We start from the raw sequence: 21178 nt of genomic DNA on the forward strand, positions 1-21178 counted from the left end.
TGATGCTGGTCAGGAAACCAGGAAATGCCTAGTTCATTATGTCAGTCTCTCATTCTTCCCCAGCCTATGGTGACTACTGAGCAATACTGCCACCTTGGCACAAAGTTTTGAAACGTGATGTGAGATGGTGTTTGGACAGCTGTTTTCTCCACTCACAATGAAACCACTTCCTGAAACACCTATTCCCCAGACCCAGAGGGGAGCCCTGACTTTTGCAGGCTCCAACTCTGAGGCAAGATTTTGCTGTAACATCCTGGAAGCAGTCTTGGCCAAGAGAGGAGGTGGGTGTGGCTAGGGCAGAGCTGTTGCTCATGTTTATGTCCTACTGTGGGATTTCCAAACTATGAAAATAAAACTCATCTTTTTGAAGAAACTAGAGCCAAACATCACAGGCTGGGGAACACAGGCCCTCTGGTGAGGGATCCCCAACCAGGCCCCTATACTTACCTTATATCATCTTTTCTCACTCCATCTCCTTCCTGGGAGGCTGCAGGTTCAGACTGCAGAGTATGAAAGATGAGAGTTCAAGTCCCAGCTCTGCCACTGGCTGGCTGTTTGACCTGGGGCAACTCTGAACCCTCTTTGAACCTTGGTTTCTTCATCTATGAAGTGAGAAACAATAATAGGAGCTGTGTTGCAAAAATAGTAAACATAATACTGAAAATGGGGAAGCGGCAGAGGACAGCAGTTAGGATGGGCTCTGGAGTTTGAATCCCACTTCTTCCACTCACTGGCTGACCCTTGAACAAGTTACTTAATCTCTCTGTTTGTCTCACCTGCAAAGGGGGGTAAAATTGTTCTTCCCTCAATGACACACTACGGGAACTAAAGGTGCTAACATAGGTAAAGAGCCTTGGACAGAGGCTGACACTTAGAAAGTGCCCACCCTTGCCTTTATTTCCACCTACTTCCTGTAGCCCTCAGTCAGGGAACTGACTGGTGAGGAGCCTGGGTGGAAGGGAGGTCCCAAGATAGGTATAACCCATCATTCCTTCCATAACAAAGAGAATTCATTGCAGTCTTCCTTGTTTTTCAGAATGCTTTACAACCAGTCATGAACTGACTCCTGAAAGAGAAGCATCTGGGACCTGCCTAGGACAAGTCTTCCTGCAGAACTGCCAGGGAAGACAGACAGGCAGTCACAATTTCTGAAGGGAAAATGGACTAACACAGACAGATGGAAGTCTCCCACAGTGGTGCCAGGATGTGTGATTCTGGGCCTCTCTATGAGTTCCTGCTCTCCAGGACTCTTTTGAAGACAAAGTCCAGCAGGACAGAAAGGGATGTCTCATTAGACAGCATGCTGATGGTCATTGCCATATCACAGGCACAAAGGTGAGCCAGTCAATGGGTGGCCGTCATCTGATACAGAAGATGCACAGACAGGACATGGCTGGATGCATAGACAGTACATGCTAGATGGTTTGTATACTGCACACAGAAGATAGGTTCTCCAGAACCCTTACAGCTGGGACATTTGCTCTCTGGGGCTGCTCTGGGGCCTCAGAACAGAAGGGACCTGGGGCAGGATCACTTTTGTTTGGGTTAGGGGGATACCAGTCCCCTCTTCCATATGCTGTATGTTATTATCAGTGTCTTATCAGAAAGACCTAGGTATAAATATGGCTGAGTAATCCTGGGGCCCAGGCGTTTCCTGTGTAAGGTTTAATTTCCCCCATCTGTTGAATGCAGTTGATGGTGGGACAATGTCATAGGATTGTTAGAACTAAATGACTCACTCCACATATGTGCTAAGAATGATGCCAGGCACACTTTTTTGCATTCAATAATTTGCTTTCAGTAAGTGGTTATTGCCATTGTGGTTGGAAATACTCTGTTTTTATTCTGCAAATTCCAGTGTACATCCAGCCTCTCAATTTCCTGACACAAAGCAGCATCCAACTCTTATAAGCCTCACAGAAATTGAGGAACTGTCCAGAGAGACAAGGCAAGCTAAAAGTGAGGTCCAAGAAAATAATAACAAATGAAACAACTGACAAAGGATGAATTTCCAAAATATCCAAGCAGCTCATACAACTCAATGCCAGAAAAACAAACAGTCCAATCAAAATGTGGGGAAAAGACCTAAACAGACATTTCTCCAAAGACGTACAGATGGCTAACAAACACATGAAAAGATGCTCAACATCACTCATTATTAGAGAAATGCACATCAAAACCACAATGAGATATCACTTCACACCAGTCAGAATGGCCATCATCAAAAAGTCTACAAACAATAAATGCTGGAGAGAGCGTGAAGAAAAGGGAAAGCTCTTATATTGTTGGTGGGAATGTAAGTTGATACAGCCACTATGGAAGACGGTTTGGAGATTCCTTAAAAAACTAGGAATAAAACCACTATATGACCCAGCAATCCCACTCCTAGGTATATACCCTGAGGAAACCAAAATTGAAAGACACATGTATCCCATTGTTCATTGCAGCACTATTTACAATAGCAACCTAGATGTCCATCAACAGATGAATGGATAAAGAAGTTGTGGTACATATACACAATGGAATATTACACAGCCATAAAAAGGAATGCATTTGAGTCAGTTCTGGATGAACCTAGAACCAATTATCCAGAGTGAAATGAGTCAGAAAGAGAAAGATAAATATCATATTCTAATGCACATATACAGAATCTAGAAAAATGGTACTTAAGAATTTATTTACAGGGCAGTGATGGAGAAACAGACATAGAGAGTAGACTTATGGACATGGGGAGAGGGGAGGAGAGGGTGAGATGTATAGAAAGAATAACATGTAAACTTACATTACCATATGTGAAATAGATAGCCAATGGGAATTTGCTGTATGGCTCAGAAAACTCAAACAGGGGCTCTGTATCAACCTAGAGGGGTGGGATAGGGAGGGAGGTGGGAGCAAGGTTTGAAAGGGAGGGGATATATGTATACCTATGGCTGATTCATGTTGAGATTTGACAGAAAACAACAAAATTCTGTAAAGCAATTATCTTTCAATAAAAAAATAAATTAAAAAAAAAAGTGAGGTCCAATCTATGTTTACAGGGAATAGATAAACAGATGCAGGGAGGATTGGATTTGGTTATTCATGTATTCACTGATTCATTCATTCAATTATCCAACAACTAGGTACTGAGAGACTACTGTATGTCAGGCCCTGTTCTGGCTCCTGGGACCTGAAGAAAGGGTGAGAGGATAATTTAACTCCCTCAAGTTAGCTCTAACAGTTGCTGTGGTACCCCCAAACTCCTCCATATACAGAGTCTGTAAGGCAGTAAAGGCAAGTAGCCTAGGAGCCAGAAGACCTGGTTCTTTCAGTGGTGTTCCTGCCTGCTAGCCGTAGGATCTTGGGCAAAGCCCTTACCTTGTCAATTCCTTTAGATAGAAAATTAAGATGAAGACAATGATTCAGCCTCTGGTTTTCTACAGGGCTATTGGAAAAATCAAATAAGTAATACATGAGAACCTGCTTTTCAATATGGGAGCAGTTTACATATCTGAGGAACTTATTATTTTTAAATTTTTAATAAAGACCTTCTTGACAAAAGGACCATATTTTGCAGAAACCTAGAGCTCTCAGGGGAAAATCAAGAGGGAAAAATTCAATGTCTATGTGATTCTCAGCCACCCACACTGCTCAGTGTCACCCTGCCTTTAGGCTCAGGGGACCAGGAGTCCATTGGCCTCTTAGGCTCAGGGGAGCTGCCATCAGCCCAGGTGCACCCTCACTCACACTCCCATCCCCTCTGAGCCCCCAGAGGAGGATCTGGCCTGAGGGCCTTTCTCCTGGAGGCACTTGGCTCTTCACTAAGAACTAAAACCCCACCTGAGTTGGAATGTATGAAGCACCCAGGTCTAATCTCAGGTTTAATCCAAGGGGTATTAGCTAGATAGGTTTTTTTTCCTTTTGATGGAAAGTTTAAATAATGAAACTTGAGAAATGAAAAGAACTACAAAGTGAAATCAGGAAAAAAAAATACTGTAGTATCTCCTCCCAGGATGTTTCTGTTCTCTCTAGGAAATACCCCAAAATGTAGACTTTTCCTTTCTAACTCTGGATTCATCCTTACACATCGTCATTTCTGCCAAATTAAGTTAGTCAAGATAGTCACCAAAGTCTGCTCGGGTTTGAAGGGAGAGAATACTGACCCTCCCCCCACCCCAACCCAACTTCAATGGGGATGTGTCACAGTACAAAAATATCCCATCAAAGAGCAGCATGTACAGTGGGATATACATTGCTATGGCTATCTTTGGAAAATTCTACCTGCCACACTAGCTTTTTAATGAAAGCAGAAAAGCTCTCATTAAAAACTAATGAGTCAGGCTGAAAAATAAAATGCAAAGCAATGAATTATTATAGGCAATACTATTGCAAGAAAACAGCATGCTTACCAAAGCATCCTCCTGGAACATATTTTGACAATAATGACACCAGTGATGTTTCTCACCCTATAAAGTGTCTCCGTATCATGATCTCTAATCCAGCCATGCTGTCAAGCAGGGGTATCCACTTCCCAGGGGGAGAAACTGAGGTTCCCAGCAGTAGGTGCCCTGCCCTGTGTCATACAGTGGTTAGTGACAGTATTAGTTTGAACCCAAGGCTTCTGACTTCAATCGTGGTGTCCTTTCCACATCTGACCAGCAACTAGATTGAGTGATATTTAGCTCCCGTTTCAGAGATCACAAAAGCCCTCTGAAATTTTCAGCCTAGTAATCAGGTTCTAGGTGTGGCTTTGCCACAGTTTGAGTTGGAGCAAATCACTTTCCTCTCTGAGATTCAGTCTCTGCATCTACAAATGCAGAGGATTCCACTGGAGGAGTTTAAAGTTCAAAAAAATTTTTTCTTAAGCAACCACACTCTTTCCCCAAGTGAAACCTTATCAAAATTTCCATTCCATGAAACATCTATTCAAAAGCAAAACTGCTCTACCCACCAGAGCTAAACATGCAGCCATGCTATGCTTCATTCATGAATATACACTCGACACAAATGCATTCATCTGTCCACCACAAAGATCAAACCAGTCAATCCTAAAGGAATATTCATTGGAAGGACTGAAGCTAAAGCTAAAGCTGAAGCTCCACTACTTTGGCCACCTGAAGCAAAGAGCTGTTTCATTGGAAAAGACCCTGATGTTGGGAAAGACTGAGGGCAAGAGGAGAAGGGGGCGACAGAGGATGAGATGACTGGATGGCATCATCAACTCAATGGACATGAGTTTGAGCAAATTCCAGGAGATAGTGAAGGACAGGAAAGCCTGGCATGCTGCAGTCTATGTGGTCACAAAGAGTTGGACACGACTGAACAACCACAGTCCACCACAAGACTTGTGCTGAATGTTCATGGCAGCTATGTTCATAATACCAAAACCTGGGAACAACCCAAGGGTTCAAGAGTGAAAAAGATCAATAAATTGTGGTGTAGTCACACAACAGAATTCCACACAGCCATGAAAAAGGACAGGCTACTTCTGCCTGCAAACACATGGATAAATCTCTCAGATGTAATTTTGAGTGAAAGAAGCCAGACATGAAAGAGCGTAAACTTTGTAATTTCATTTATTTAAAGGCTCAAAATGGGCAAAATCAGAATGGTGGTTACCTGTGGGGAGGATGTTGTTCTGACTGGGAAGGACAGCACAGAGCCTGCCCAGAAGTGCAAAGAGTGTTCTTTACCTTGATCTGAGTAGCAGCTACACAGATGTATACATATATAAAAACTCATCAAGCTTTATCATTGAAATTCCTATACCTTATGTCATGTAAGTTGTACCTCAAAAAAAAGGTAAAAAAGTGGAGTTCCTATGGCTGAAGTAAGACAGAGGGTTTTGAAGACCCATTAGCTAAGGCTTTACCCCATTACTTCCATCCACTCACCCCTTGGGGGACCCTAAGGGACCACAGGACACAGTATTAAAGACCACCAGACTCAACCATCTCTAAGGAAAGAGTAGATCCAACAGATTCACTTTGAGAATTCAGCTTTAGTCACTTTATCTCAACATCACCTTACAGTTGACAGCTGCTTCAAACACCCAGCTTTTCACTTGATGTTCTTACCCTTTTCTCATCACCTTCTTCCCCACCCTGCAATGCCCAAAGCCCATGTGCTGCTCCCAGGACCAAAGCTCCTATTCACCCTCCCTAAGCATCACTACCTCCTTCCAACTTCCTAAGAAGGCCCATGTAAGCTTCCCTCCTGGTGGTGAGCACAAGCTTTCTCCTGGTGGTGAGAATAAGCTCTCAGGTCCATCCACAGAGGTTCAAGTCCTGGCTCCTCTACTTGCAGCTGGATGCGCTGCTTCTTGTGCTATGAGATTGTTAATCATACAGACCTCACTGAATTGTCAGGAGAATGAAGATAATATATGGAGAAGACTTAGTACAGTGTCTAATCCATCCTGGGTGCTCAGTAAGTGTTAGCTATGTTCTGATCATTGTCTGTTCTTCAGTTCTGTCCTTGGTTGCTCATGGCTAGAGAATATATAGCTTTTAAAAACCAAAATAATCTTGTAAAATGCTTACCACATGCTTTGTTGAACTTCATCCTCACATCCTAGTGTCCTTCTGAGTGGACTGAGGTTAAGTTTCCAGAGTCACACAGCTGATCAATCAGTGATTGAGTCAAAACTCTAACCCAAACTCTCCTGACCCCAAAGCCCATCACACTCTGAGCTCTTGGCTACTTATTTACTGAACCACATAACAGAACTGACAGAGAAGCACCCAATCCTAAGAGCGTGTATACTGGAGCCACCAGTGTGATCGAGTTTGGAATCAAACAAATCCAGGTTCTAATCCTGGGTTGTGTGGTTTACTAGTTGTGTGAATTTGCACTAATTATTTAGTTTCTCCCAGCCTCAATGAGCTCATCTGTAAACTGAGACACAGTAGTGAAATGCATTAAAGGAGCTTCCTAATTGTAGCCAAAAGGAAAGAAAAGTTAACCCCGGGGATTTCCAGCATCATGGGATACTGAGGAGGAGTGATTTGGGGAAGGGACCTTATACTTCACCCATGTTTGTTCAGTTCAGAACAGAACCCCTTATCCAGGGACAACCCCCTCTAAGATTAGGGAGTTTTTTAAAGATCAAATGATACTGAAGTACAAAATGTTAAATTTGTCTGTGGTTCTGGTCTCTCTTCCCTTGTTGTCAGTTTTTAAAAAAACAGTTGCTAAAAACTAACCTCCCCTCTCAGCCTATCTTCCTCTTCTTGTTTCTAAGTCAAAGACTATATTAGAATTCAAGTCGGTTTTAGTTTTCAAATAGCACATCTTTCAAATTCTCTGTTTCTTATCAGTCATGACATTACTTTCTCCCCCTACCTCATTCTGGACAGCTATGCCTTAAGTGAGAGGAATTAGGGTTACATCCTAGACCTCGTAAGTTCGGACTCCCAGGTTGCTCTGAGAAGCAGGTTGTTGGAACAGTGACTCAGAGTCAGAAGGGAAGGATTTGGCAATAAATGTGGGTTTAAAAGGTCTGATATCCATACACACTCACTTCATAAACTTTCACCACCCCCAAGAGGACATTGGGGCAATCATGCTCTCTCTCTCACCTCCACACACATTACTGAGGCTGCAATTCCTTCTGTTGACAGCCCCCTCTTCTTTCCCTTGCAGCATTGCCTCTGATGGCCAATGAATCAAGATTGTTCCTCTCCAGGCCTGAAAGAACATCATCATGTGAATTGAGCATATTCAAGCAACTGCGGACAGTCCAGTCTACCTGTAAGGGCAATCTGGTCATCAGAATTGAGTCTTTAAAAGGTTGATACTCAGTGTCTCAAATTATACTTGGTTTATTAAGGAGCCCCAGTTTGCAGGATATTAAACACAAATTTATCTCCAATTGTGTATTCTCATATCCTCTTCAACAATGTTTAACATCATTTTGGTCCAATTCTATTTAATTCTAGTTATTATAGATTATTCAGTCCCATTTTGTTTCCATAGAACTCTGTAGAAGTGGATGTTTTTGCTGATCACAGAGTTATAACGATCAAATGTCAGTGAGAAGTAAACCCCGCAAAGGATCTAGAAACCTGGAAAAAGAAAACAGGAAGGTTAGAATGGGAGGCGAAGAAGTGACAAGGATTTCCAAAAGGAGTTCAATTAGTGCTGTCATCCTGGGTGACAAGCAGTCCTGACAGCAGAAGGTAGGCAGGCACTGGTTAGGGACACTCTTCCTGTCCTGGGGTATGAATCCCAACTATGCCATTTGGATAAGTTAATTTCCCTTGGACTCATTTTCCACATTTGGGATGCTGTGGGAATTAAAGAGGCATCACAACTGCAGTGTCTGGTACACAAAGGGATTTCAACAAGTATTAACCACCATTACTATATGTGCCCTGAAATTTCTGAATAATTAATTGTGACTGTGAACTCTTGAATGAGTCTGTGTATTGCAATTTACACAGAGAAAGTGCTTTATGGTCTAAAAGCACATCTTGGCACTACAAACTGAAGTGTGTCACCGTCTATCTCCCGCCAAATTGGAAAATAATACTGCCCAGTGTTAATGAAAATGTGGGGAAGTAGACATGGCTTTGCTGTTGATGGGAATGTAACTGAGAAGGGCTTTTTGACAATATATATCAGCTCCCTTGAACATCCACACTGGGACCAAGCAGGATGGGGAGAAAAGTAATGTGGTGGCAAAGGGTTGAGCAGAGATGGGAGTAGGATGTCTGCTAGAGGCAAAATGCAGAATCTAGGGTGAATCCATGGAATTAACAGATCTTTAAAGAGTCCCAGACATTCCAAGGAGCAGATGTAATATGTGTGGTCCAGCAAATCAAGTCTCACAGGACTGTTGCTTGTATGTTAGGAAAAATGCTAATCTCTTAAGACTGGAAACATACAAAAAATACATCTCTAGCTGCCAATTGCATGTCCCCACCCAGAGATCTCAGTCATCTTCGCCTTAGCACACCCAGGTTGGACCAATTGACTGACCACACTCCCCACCAAAAACTATTTGTCTTCCAGCAGTCCAGTCTCAACAAGCAACATAAAAGATACCACAACTTGCTGGTTGTTCTAGCCCCAGTCTGAATGGTCATCCATGAATTCCATTTTCCCTTCACCAATAAAGCACCTCCCCAAAACCCTACATCCAATCATTCAACGGATCTGGTTTCTTCTCCTTCCAAAATATATCCTGAATCCAGTGACTTCTCTCAGTCTCCTCTGCTACCATCTGATCTAGACCACCATTATTTCACCTGGACAAGCCTTGTTGATTATCTTACTTCTACTCTCAATCCAAGTCATTCTCTAGGTAACAGTCTGAATGTTCTTTTAAAAAGATAACCCAGATTGAGTCACTGGATCAACCAGATGAAAACTCATCAATTTCATGCTGTCAATCTCTTCATCTTTGTCTACCATCCATCTTCCCTTCACCCACTACCCTGCAGACACACAGACCTACTTTCTCCCCGTGAGCCCCACATACTCATGGCCTTTCCCCTTTGCTCTTCCCTTGGCCTAGGAGGGAAGAGCAGAGCTCTTCTCAACCTTCAGATCTTTCCTCAAAGAGGTCTTCCCTTGATAGACCACCCAAAAGAGCCCCTCTAGTCACTATCACAATACCTGTTCAATTTCATTCACAGCAGTAATCTCCAGCTGAAATTCTTTTATTTGTTGACTTGTACACTGCTTGTGTTCCCTACCACCTCATACCACTAGAATGTGAGGTCCGCAAAGGTAGAAACCTCCTTATCTCATTCATTGTTTATCCTCAGCATCCAGGGCATGGAAAGTACTCAATAATTAGTGGGAGCAAATCAGTGAATAAATATAAAATCTGAGTCAAACAAGTTCATGGTGCCTCCCCCTCTAGATTCCTCTGGCCATTGATGACTTCAAGGTTGGTGGCGGGAGAAGAGGGCAGAGAAGTGGGAGAAGAACAGGCCACCAGTTCTGATGGCGAGACAAGGATGAGTGCTTCTTGTTTAACCAAGGGGAAAGCCACAGGAGAGCTCAAGATTTGGTCCAGGATTTCACAGCAAGTTGATGGCAGGAGGAGAAGCTAGTTTCTGCCCCTTGGCACTTGTCCAGGTGATTGCTCCAGATGTGTCTTGTCACTATCTCTACTGGGCTATTTCACAATGGTGCAAAGTGGAGAGAAGTAACTCCATCCCAGAGGAAATTCTCTTGGGACATCTGGTCATGAGGTATGTAGGAAGTTGATTAATGAATAAGCATTCAGATGATGAAATGCTAAAACATCACTGCCTGGTATGCAGCACAACATAGATCCCTTAACTTAGTATTGAAGGCACACCACTCTTTAGCCTCTTTCCAGATCTGAAGTCTCTTTTCAACTCAATTTCCACAAAAATGGGAAATACAATGAGAAGCAAATAATCAGCAAAGTCCCTTTCAGCCCTGATATAGATAGATAAATAGATAGATAGATAGAGATAGAGATAGAGATAGGCTGTGCTGGGTCTTTGTTGCTACATGAGGACTTTCTCTGGTTACAGAGAGCAGGGGCTACTCTCTAGCTGCGATGCATTGACTTCTCACTGTGGTGGCTTCTCTTGTTGTAGAGCACAGGCTCTAGAGCATGCTGGCTTCAGTAGCCATGGCACGTGGGCTCAGTAGTTGTGGTGCATGGGCTTAGTTGCTCTGCAGCACATGAGATCTTCCTGGACCCGTGTCCCCTGCATTGGCAGGCATATTCTTAACCTCTGGACCATCAGAGAACCCCGAACCCTGATATTTTAGAATGCTTCTTTTAGACATGAGTTCCTTCCCTAAGCCAAATTGATGTACTTACTATCCTTTCTGTCCCCTATCTATGTATGTGTATGCATGCTAAGTCCCTTCAGTCGTATCCAACTCTTTGTGACTTGATGGACTGTAGCCTGTCAGTCTCCTCTGTCCATGGGATTCTTCTGGCAAGAATACTGGAGTGGGTTGCCATGCCCTCCTCCAGGGGATCTTCCCAACACAGGGATCAAACCCATGTTTCTTATATCTCCTGTATTGGCAGACAGGTTCTTTATCACTAGTGTCATCTGGGAAGCCCCACCTATACATAAACCTAAAAATACTTGCTTTTGTTTGTACTGCCCCTCTATTAATAATTCTGTCATGTCCTCTCTGCTCTCTGAAATACTGTATAAGCCTCAATAATCAATGGAATTTCTACTTCCACTCTTCCTTATTTGTCCCAACTGAAAATATTACCCTTTTATAAACAACCAGGCATGTATTGTCTAATCCAGGAGTTGGTAAACAGCAGCCTGCAGACCAAATCCAGGTCAAATCTGTTTGTTTTATAAATATAGTTTTATTGGAACACAGCCATGCAATTCATTTGCATGTTGTTTATGGCTGCTCCTGCTGCACTGCAAGACAAGATTGAGTAGTTATAACAGAAACAGTTACAACTGGATTTAGAAAAGGCAGAAGAACAAGAGACCAAATTGCCAACATCGGTTGGATCATAGAAAAAGCAAGAGAATTCCAGAAAAACATCTACTTCTCCTTTATTGACTATGCCAAAGCCTTTGACTGTGTGGATCACAACAAACTGTGGAAAATTCTGAAAGAGAGGGGAATACCAGACCACCTTACCTTCTTCCTGAGAAACCTGTATGCAGGTAAGAAGCAACAGTGAGAAGCAACAGTTAGAACCAGACGTAGAAAAACGGACTGGTTCCAAATTGAGAAAGGACTACGTCAAGGCCATATATTGTCACCTTGCTTATTTAATTTCTATGCAGAGTACATCATGTGAAATGCCAGGCTGGATGAAGCACAAGCTGGAATCAAGATTGCTGGGAGAAATATCAATAACCTCAGATATGCAGATGACATCACCCTTATGACAGAAAGTGAGGAGGAACTAAAGAGCCTCTTGATGAAAGTGAAAGAGGAGAGTGAAAAAGCTGGCTTAAAACTCAACATTCAAAAAACTAAGATCATGGCATCCAGTCCCATCACTTCATGGCAGATAGATGGGGAAACAATGGAAACAGTGACTGACTTTATTTTCTTAGGCTCCAAAATCATTGCAGATGTTAATTACAGCCATGAAATTAAAAAACGCTTGCTCCTTGGAAGAAAAGCTATGACTGACCCTAGACAGCATATTAAAAAGCAGAGACATTACTTTGCCAACAAAGTCCCATCTAGTCAAAGCTATGGTTTTTCCAGTAATCATGTATGGATGTGAAAGTTGGACCATAAAGAAAACTGAGCACTGAAGAATTGGTGGTTTTGAACTGCAATATTGGAGAAGACTCTTGAGAGTCCCTTGGACTGCAAGGAGATCCAACAAGTCCATCCTAAAGGAAATCAGTCCTGAATAGTCATTGGAAGGACTGATGCTGAAGCTCAAGCTCAAACTCTAATGCTTTGGCCACCTGATGCAAAGAACTGACTCATTTGAAAAGACCCTGATGCTGGGAAAGATTGAAGGCAGAAGGAGAAGGGGACAACAGAGGATGAAATGGTTGGATGCCATCACTGACTCAATGGACGTAAGTTTGAACAAGCTCCAAGAGTTGGTAATGGACAGTGAAGCCTGGCATGCTTGAGTCCATGGGGTCGCAAAGAGTTGGACATGACTGAGCGACTGAACTGAACTGTATTGGAATGGGTAGCCTATCCCTTCTCCAGCAGATCTTCCCAACCCAGAAATCGAACTGAGGTCTCCTGCATTGCAGGTGGATTCTTTACCAGGGAAGCCCTGAACTGAATGGAAACAATATGGCCCACAAAGCCTGAATGTTTACTTTCTGGCCCTTTACAAAAACAAGTTTGCCAACTTCTGGCTAATCTGTGCTTCTCAAACTTGAGTACACAAAGATCCAGAATGGGTTCTATACATAAGATATCCAACAAAGTCACTGGGTCAACACAGGGTATCTTGTTGAAGCACAGATTTTACTAGAAGACTAGGGAGAAAAAATGGATAGTAGAATGTAAATGTGGATATTAAAGCAAAACATATTTATATTAAGAAGTGGATTCCAGCATATGCATGAAATATTATGTAAAATCCCAAATGTGACCAAAGCTTCGGAAGGGCTGCTTCACAATATTGCTGCTCCTCCACTGTTACAAATATTTTGCTATAAAATTTTGGGAAATACCTATCCATGCCATTTAATTTGAAGTGAAAGTACATAAATCTTATAGGGTTTTGTATCCTCACCGCTTCTGACACAGTGCGTGACTATACAAACTCCAGAAGGTCTAGGGTAACTTATCAAGATAAATCCTAAAAGGTCCTCACCTGTCAGAACGGTTAATGGGTCCTGCCTGATGACAGAGGAAGGAATCAGAGAACTTAACCAGCAGTGGTCTGTTTCACTGTGGAGGAGCAGGGCAAGGGGCTTATTAGTGCTGTGACTGTCTCTCTGGCAACAAAATGTCTGATAGCATTCTGTTACCTTAACAATATCTGCAATAATACCATTATCAGGGCTTCCCAGGTAGCTCAGTGGTAAAGAATCCGCCTGCCGATGCAGGTGACACGGGGTTCCATCCCTGGACTGGGAAGATCCCACATGCCAGGAAACAAATACGCCCGCGTGCCACAACTACTGTGCTCTAAAGGCCGGAAGCCACAACTACTGAAGCCTGTGCACCCTAGAGCCAGTGCTCCGCAACAAGAGAAGCCACCACAACGAGAAGCCTTCACACCACAACTAGCGAGTACCCCTACTCGCCACCACCAGAGAAAAGCCCGCGCAGCGGTGAAGCACAGCCAAAAATAAATAAATCAATAAAAAAAAAAAAAAATACCATCACCAACTCAAACCACTAATTAGTTCCTTCCTGAACTGAAGGTAGAACCTATCTTCAGAGTGAGTGAGTGATGACCTAGTTGTTTTTTATTTATATCTGCCTTTTCTTTTCCTATTTATTTACTTTGGAAGAGAAAAAGGGAGAGGAGATACTAGAAAGTTTACTCCATCCCTGGCAGCCAACACCACCACGTTGGCGTTCCTGCCAACCATTCCTGTCACCTCAAAGCAGCTCCCTCTGACTTCTGAGATTAGAATGATCCCTACTGGATAAAGACACTCTCTATGCTAATATGGGAACTTCTCCAACCCGTATTAAGTGAAAACAAAAAAAGTGCAGAAGAATGTGTGAGTATACTACATTTTGTGCAGCAGAGGGGAAAATGAGCCTAGTTATCTGTTGTTTTCTCTATGTGCATAAAGAAACTCTGAAAGTTCACATACAGAAACTAATAATAGTTTGTTGCTGAATGTTGTTGCTCATGTTTGTTTTGTTTTTTGAAGACAGATGTTCCTAGGAAAGGATAACACATAAAGTTATCCTGGTAAGAATCGGGAGATGGTTTTGGCTCTGGGCGTTGGGGTAGAAGGCAGTCCCAAACTCATGTCAAGGTGGGAAGATCTAAGGCCAACCCCAATTCTGCCATTGACCTGAGGACAAATTACTTTCCATTTCTGCACCTTCAGTTATCTTTCTTGTAATGTGAAAGTTGAGAGCTGGGTAATCCCCAGGAGTGTTTGCAGTTGTAAGATTCTACAGTTCAAAGCAGCATAACTAATGGAAAGATTAAGGTCATGACCACATGGATAGACCTCAAAAACATAAACCAAACTGGAAAAGGTTAGTTGCAGAATGACATGGACTGTATGACACCACTCTAACTTTCTAATTTAATTTTTTCAAGTAAGTAACATAGTCCATCCACATTGCTCAAAAATCTTTAAGGAATACATTTAATACCTTCCTTCCCATCTCCCACCCCTCTGTCCTCCCACATGCAAAACTGTTATTAGTTTTTGTATGTAAACTTTCAGAGTTTCTTTATGCACATTTTATCTCTTTTAAAAGACAATATGAAGCAAGCATGCTGTACTGTGCTTAGTTGTTCAGTTGTGTCCCACTCTTTGTGACCATAAGGACTGTGTGTAGCCTGCCAGGCTCCTCTGTCCATGGGGATTCTTCAGACAAGAATACTGGAGTGGGCTGCCATGCCCTCCTCCAGAGGATCTTTCCAATCCAGGGATCGAACCCAGGTCTCCCTTATTGTGGGCAGATTCTTTACCATCTGAGCCACCAGGGAAGCCCAGATTGGGTAGCCTGTCCCTTCTCCAGGGGAACTTCCTGACCCAGGAATTGAACTGGGGGCTTCCCTGGTGGCTCAGATGGTAAAGAGTCTGCCTACAATGCAGGAGACCCGGATTCGATCCCTGGGTCGGGAAGATCCTCTGGAGAAGGAAATGGCAACCCACTCCAGTACTCTTGCCTGGAAAATCCCATGGACGGAGGAGCCTGGAAGGCTACAGTCTATGAGGTCGCAAAGAGTTGGACATGACTGAGCAACTTCACTTCACTTCTTTCTCCTGCATTGCAGGCAGATTCTTTACCAGCTGAGCCACCCGGGAAGCCCATGAAGCAAGCATGGCAAAGAGGAAATAAAAGAGGAAGGAAGGAAAAGAAAAGAAAAAGAAAATAAATTTTAAAAATCAATGAACCTTGCTGGGAGCCAGCGTGAGGAGCTCCGCCCGTGGCAAAGGTCATGAGGAAGGAGGCTCGACATACGCAAAGGCGGAATCGAGCCTCAGGAGTCCCCCTGGAAATTCTCGAGCATCTACCCCGCCAAACCAGAGTCTGCCTACTTTGTGCTTTGTGCTCTCACCTACACCTCTGACTTTACGGGGGGCTGTCCCCCACTACCTCTCTCTGAAAAAAAGAGTTAACTTACAGCTCCAGTTAATAAAGTTCCTGGGTGTGATAGTGTTTCAACCTACAAACTCCTTTGGAAGTCCTCTAGCCTGCCTGAATAGGTTTTTCCAGCCACATGTGATTGCTCAGAGCCTCCCAACTGTGAGAGGCATGAGATGTTCTAAACTGTCTAAATACAGATTCCTTTGAGCAGTTAAAAGATTGATTAGAAATAGTATTGGTGAAGGGTTTTTCATTTGTTGGGCCAATGTTTGCTGCTAAGTCTCCATATCCCTTACCTTCTGTGTCCCTGGCAGTGTATTGATTAATATAATTGGTGTAAGTAGTAGCTTTAATGTTTGTAACCTTGGACCCTTGAGTTAATTCTTTTTCTTGTTATAGTCCACCACACCTTTGCCCTGTAGGAATGCAACTTTATTTAATGCTTTTGGAGGGTGGCGCCTGACTAATCACCTTTAGAGAAAAATAAGTTTTCTGAAGAAAGGGTCTTAAAATGTTAACAGGCCTCCGGGCCAGAAGATGATGCAAATCACCTAAACTTTTGCATATGATAAGTTTGCAGGAAGAAAGCCTGGCTTACTGCATGACTCTACCCCTTCCCCCATTATCCTCTATGCATAACTTAAGGTATAAAAACTACTTTGGAAAATAAACTGCGGGCCTTGTTCACCAAAACTTGGTCTCCCCCTGTCGTTCTTTCTCTCACCTTCTGGCTGAATTATTCAGCCTCTTTTCTCCACTGAATTTCCTCACTGAGCTATCCTTATTTAACCACTCTTTATATCCTTAATTAACATTTAATTAAGCAATTGTTTCCTGATCCTCACCAACACCACCCCTGCTTCGAATTCCCTGGATCCACCGGGGCTGGACCCCGGCAGAATCTGAACTTGAATCTCAGCCCCACCATACAAGCTCTCTTTCTCAACTTCAATATCTGTATGATATAGATAATGCCTACCTGGCAGAGTGAGAATTAATGTAATAACTAAAGATAAGCCATGTGAAACCATGATTAGCACATAACTGTGGCTCAACAGCCTAGAGGAGGGCATGGCAACCCACTCCAGTATTCTTGCCTGGAGAATCCCATGGACAGAGGAGCCTGGCAGGCTACAGCCCATAGGCTTGCAAACAGTTGGACACAACTGAAGCAACGTAGCGTGAGTGTGTGGCTCAACAGTCATATTATAATTCTTAACATTAATTTGGTTATTATTCAAATATAAACAATACTTCAAGCCAAAGAAAACTCTAGTAGCTTTTGTCAGCTCCACTACCTCTTTTTCCCTTGGGTTTCCCAAGGAGTCTTCTTGATGACACCATAGCAACAGTTTCAACCCCTGTAACACCTTTTCCAAATGTCCTACTCAGAGTTGCCTCTGTCTGAACAAACGACTTGTGTGACTGGGTGAAAGAAGCTAGGGTGTGGTCAGGGGCAGAGGGGGGAGTTTCCTTTGTGTCACAACCTCTGTTCCCACGAGTTCTGACCTCTACTAACACCCAATGAGACTCTGGCTTCCCACTGTGTAGCAACTAGAAAGTCCAAGTCCGACACATACCTTCTCTGGGAGCAAACCATAGGCAAGAATCTCCACCCTGACTCTGCCCATCCCTCTGCAGGATGACATGTGGGAGAATTACAACCACGCTTTACCTGAAACCTATAACCACTGTGGCCTCAGAAGTGGCCATTTCCTCCCTTGGGCCTGAGTCTGTGTTACATCAACAGGCAGCAAACTGCACACACTCCCCAAGACAGCACTGCTTCAGCCTTTTACCGCCTCACTCTCCCAAAGAGAACCAGGAAATATTTGCCTTTGCTGTAAATTCCTTTTATCAGAACAGAGGAGATTAGAGTAGTCAATTTTTGTTTTTGGGGGGGCAAATTATGCTCAGAGATTGAGACTGTCTCTGTCAATATTTAACACAGGTTCACTGCAGGAATTATAATTTCACAAGCAAATAGCATAGGATAATGTCTCTCAATAAACTAGTAAAGAAATAATGTAGCTCAGCTGGTAAAGAATCTGCCTGCAATGCGGGAGACCCTGGTTTGATCCCTGGGTTGGGAAGATCCCCTGGAGGAGGGCATGGTAACGTACTCCAGTGTTCTTGCCTGGAGAATCTCCATGGACAGAGGATCCTGGCAGGCCACATACAGTCCATGGGATCATGAAGAGTCAGATACAATTGAACGACTAAGCACACACAAACCAATAATGTATTAATCACACTTTTGTTTCAGGCAAGATGAGATGAAAGGAATAAAGTCCCAATTTAGGTGAGCTATGCCTTTCTTCATGAGTTGGTTCCTGGGAAAGTCAGATTAACCAACCGAGAGTCTGACACCCAGCTCCCAGCAAAACATAAGTCCCCTGTTGCTGGAGCAGGTTGCTAGGGAATCAAGGTGCCAGTGTTGACAGGCAAGATGATCCCCCATGCAAGGAGCTGCACTGCTTTTCCCCTGTCCTTACCCCATTACCCACACAGGACCTAATGCCCCATGATCTAGCTGTTTAGGTCAGTGAAGGGTTGCCTTGCCCAGACCAAAACTGTCAGATTGCCCTCACAAACTCTGAGTGCTTATAGTCTAAATGTCCCCTCACCATAGATGTTTCTTCATATTATTGCAAAGCCCCCAGGCACCCCTGGACAGCTGAGCTGCTGAGGGCTTATGGGCAACCGTAGATGTCAAGAGATGTCTTGATGTAGCTTCTTCATATCAAAATGACTTTCTTATAAAGACAATTTCATTCTTCAACCGAAACAACTTCACTCTTAAAAACAATTTCATTTTTGCCATAAGCAAGTGGATTTGACATCATATCAAACCACCACATAACAACTGAGCACATTCATTCTTACATCTCTGGATTATTTCCAGAGTTGAATTGGTTTCTGTTCTTTTTCATTATTTTGACCCTAAAACATCACAAAACTAGAAAGAAAAGAGAAGAGGAAAAGGAGGGTGGCAAAGATACAGAAATAAAAAGACTTGAAACAGACAGCATCTTAGCAACATAACTTACTGGACTCTTTAGGGAGGAAGATCCAGAAATGAAATAAAGGTCTGTGTCACCAGGTCCCTGATTCATGGCTGAACCCACTATAGAAGCCAGTGAGAGAAAGCACAGCCAATGCTACTAGCTGGGTGAGCTGAAGTCATGCCTGCTCTAATAACATCTGGAAGCTTCACCAAGTCAGCAAAGAAAACATCCTTCAAATATTGGTAGCAATGAACCAATAACAACCCATCAGTCAACTAATTAAAATCATGGGGAAACATACTATGATTATTCATGGCAGGTGAAGATTACTTTCTCCTTGGCAGAACAGATCAGAATCAGAAAGGAAACTGCAAGACACATAAGCTTAACTTTCTGGAACTTGTAAGTATTTCTTTCTTCTTTTAGGGACCTGGATTCCATGAAGCCAACATCCTCTTCCTGTCGCATCCCTCGCAGGCCTGCCAACACATTTACTGCCAATGCCTCAAGTCTCTTCTCTTTATCCAAAATTCTCCTTCACTCACCTCATTTCCCATAGCTCTTCACTGAGAGACAACTACCTGCTCTGAGAAGCCAATCCTTCCAAAATGATAATGGATGCAGTGGTAGACAGAAAAATAACCCTCCAAATATATTCACGACTCAATCCCCAGGATCTTTCAGTCTTTCAAGGGGATTTCATGAATAGCATTAAAGTTAAGGACCTTGAGATGGGAGGAGTATCCTGCATTATCTAGGTGAACTTAATAATCTAATTACTAGGGTCCTTAAAGGCGGAGGGGCTTCCCTGATGACTCAGACAGTAAATAATCTGCCTGCAATGCAGGAGACCCAGATTCGATCCCTGGGTCAGGAAGATCCCCTGGAGAAGGGAATGGCAACCCACTCCAGTGTTCTTACCTGGAGAATTCCATAGACAGAGGAGCCTGGTGGGCTACAGAGTCAGACGTGCAAAGAGTCAGACATGACTGAGTGACTAACACTTAGAGGTGGAGAACCTTTCTGTGCTGGGTCAGAGAGATGAGAGGGAAGAAGAAGAAGAGTTGCTAGCTTTGAAGATGGGAGAAGTGGACACAAGTCAAGGAGTGTAAGTGGCCTCTAGAAGCTGGGAATGGCCCTCAATGACAACGAGCAAAGAAACCGCTTCTCAGTCCTATAACCACAAGGAATTGAATTTTGCAAACAACTCAAGAGTGCAGGGAAACAGATCCTTCCCTAGAACCTCCAGTAATGAACACAGCCCTGCTGATACTTTGATTTTACCCTGCTAAGACACACATCAAAAGTTTTACCTACAAAACTGGAAGGTAATAAATTGATGTTGTTTAAACCATTACATTTGCAGAATTTTGCTATTCTAGCAATAGAAAACCAATGCAGATGCTAATATGAGACCCTGTTGGCAAGGCTTTCAGTTAGTTTGCTTGCTGAAGCAACTATTATGTACCAGATTAAAAAATCTCACATATATTTTAGAACAGGCAGATTGCTTTACGACTCATGGCTAGATGTGTCATCCACTTTGTTCATTCACCTGTTCCATTACGGAATGCCAACTATGTACCAGGTACACGGTTCCCCATACATATGGCTCCTTCACGATTATATCTGCTATACAAGCTTTTTTGTTTGTTTTTGGTTTATTGCACTTAGCATAATGTCCATAAGGTTCATTCATATTGTAACAAGTATAAGAATTCCCTTCCTTTTCAAGTCTGAATAATATTCCATTGTATTTATATACCACGCTTTGTTTATCCACCCAACCATTTGGGTTGCTTCCACTTCATGGCTATTATGGATAATGCTGCTCTGAACATGGATATACAAATATCTCTTCAAGATCCCACTTTCATTTCCTTTGGTTATAGACCAAAGGAGCTAGAATTGGAACACAATTCACTCTGACTCTGATGTTCATTTTCTTTCCAGGGTGCCACACAGCCTGGGGTGAAGTTATGGCTTTCTGTGCTATAACTAACCAGATATGTGAAGTTTTTTGCTCTCAGTCTGCTTTACACAGAGCTAGTTTTATTTTACGATTTTTCAGTGATTCAAATACAATCAGATATTCTGCACTTAGAATAAAACTCTAACTCCTTGGCCTTATATGATCCGGCCCTTATCTTCAGTCTAAGATGATTTCCATGCATTTAGCCATGCTGGCTCTGTTTCTGTTCTTCAAACATAAACATTTCCTACCTCAGGGCCTTTGCATTTGCTGTACATTCTCCCTGGGATTTTGTATAACTGGCTCCTTCCTATCATTCAGGTCTCAACTCTAATGTGACCTCTCAAAGAGACCTCCCCCCACCACACTTTACAAAGTAGCACCTCCTAGCACCATCTGGCACATTGTTCTCATTTGCTTTCCTTGTAATGATCTAAAATTTGTTTTGTTGGTGTTGTTCTCTAGTTTATTATCTATCTCCCTCACAAGAACGTATTTTCCATACAGAGATCTTATC

General features: G+C 42.9%; 2 long non-coding RNA genes across 2 annotated transcripts in view; one reads left to right on the plus strand and one right to left on the minus strand.

The window, feature by feature from the left end:
- The first annotated feature begins 759 nt into the window (after positions 1-759).
- LOC123335020 lies at positions 760-7707 on the plus strand. Its single transcript, XR_006553236.2, has 3 exons — positions 760-843; positions 1037-1335; positions 7624-7707. It is a non-coding gene; the product is annotated as an uncharacterized LOC123335020 (long non-coding RNA).
- Positions 5547-21178, minus strand: part of LOC112586837 — a 37384-nt gene continuing 21752 nt past the window's right edge. The window contains exon 3 of the long non-coding RNA XR_003111295.3: positions 5547-8045. This is a non-coding gene — a long non-coding RNA (uncharacterized LOC112586837). The remainder of the gene's footprint in view (positions 8046-21178) is intronic.

The sequence above is a fragment of the Bubalus bubalis genome, chromosome 9 (assembly GCF_019923935.1).
Source record: "Bubalus bubalis isolate 160015118507 breed Murrah chromosome 9, NDDB_SH_1, whole genome shotgun sequence".
In the NCBI taxonomy this organism is placed as follows: domain Eukaryota; kingdom Metazoa; phylum Chordata; class Mammalia; order Artiodactyla; family Bovidae; genus Bubalus; species Bubalus bubalis.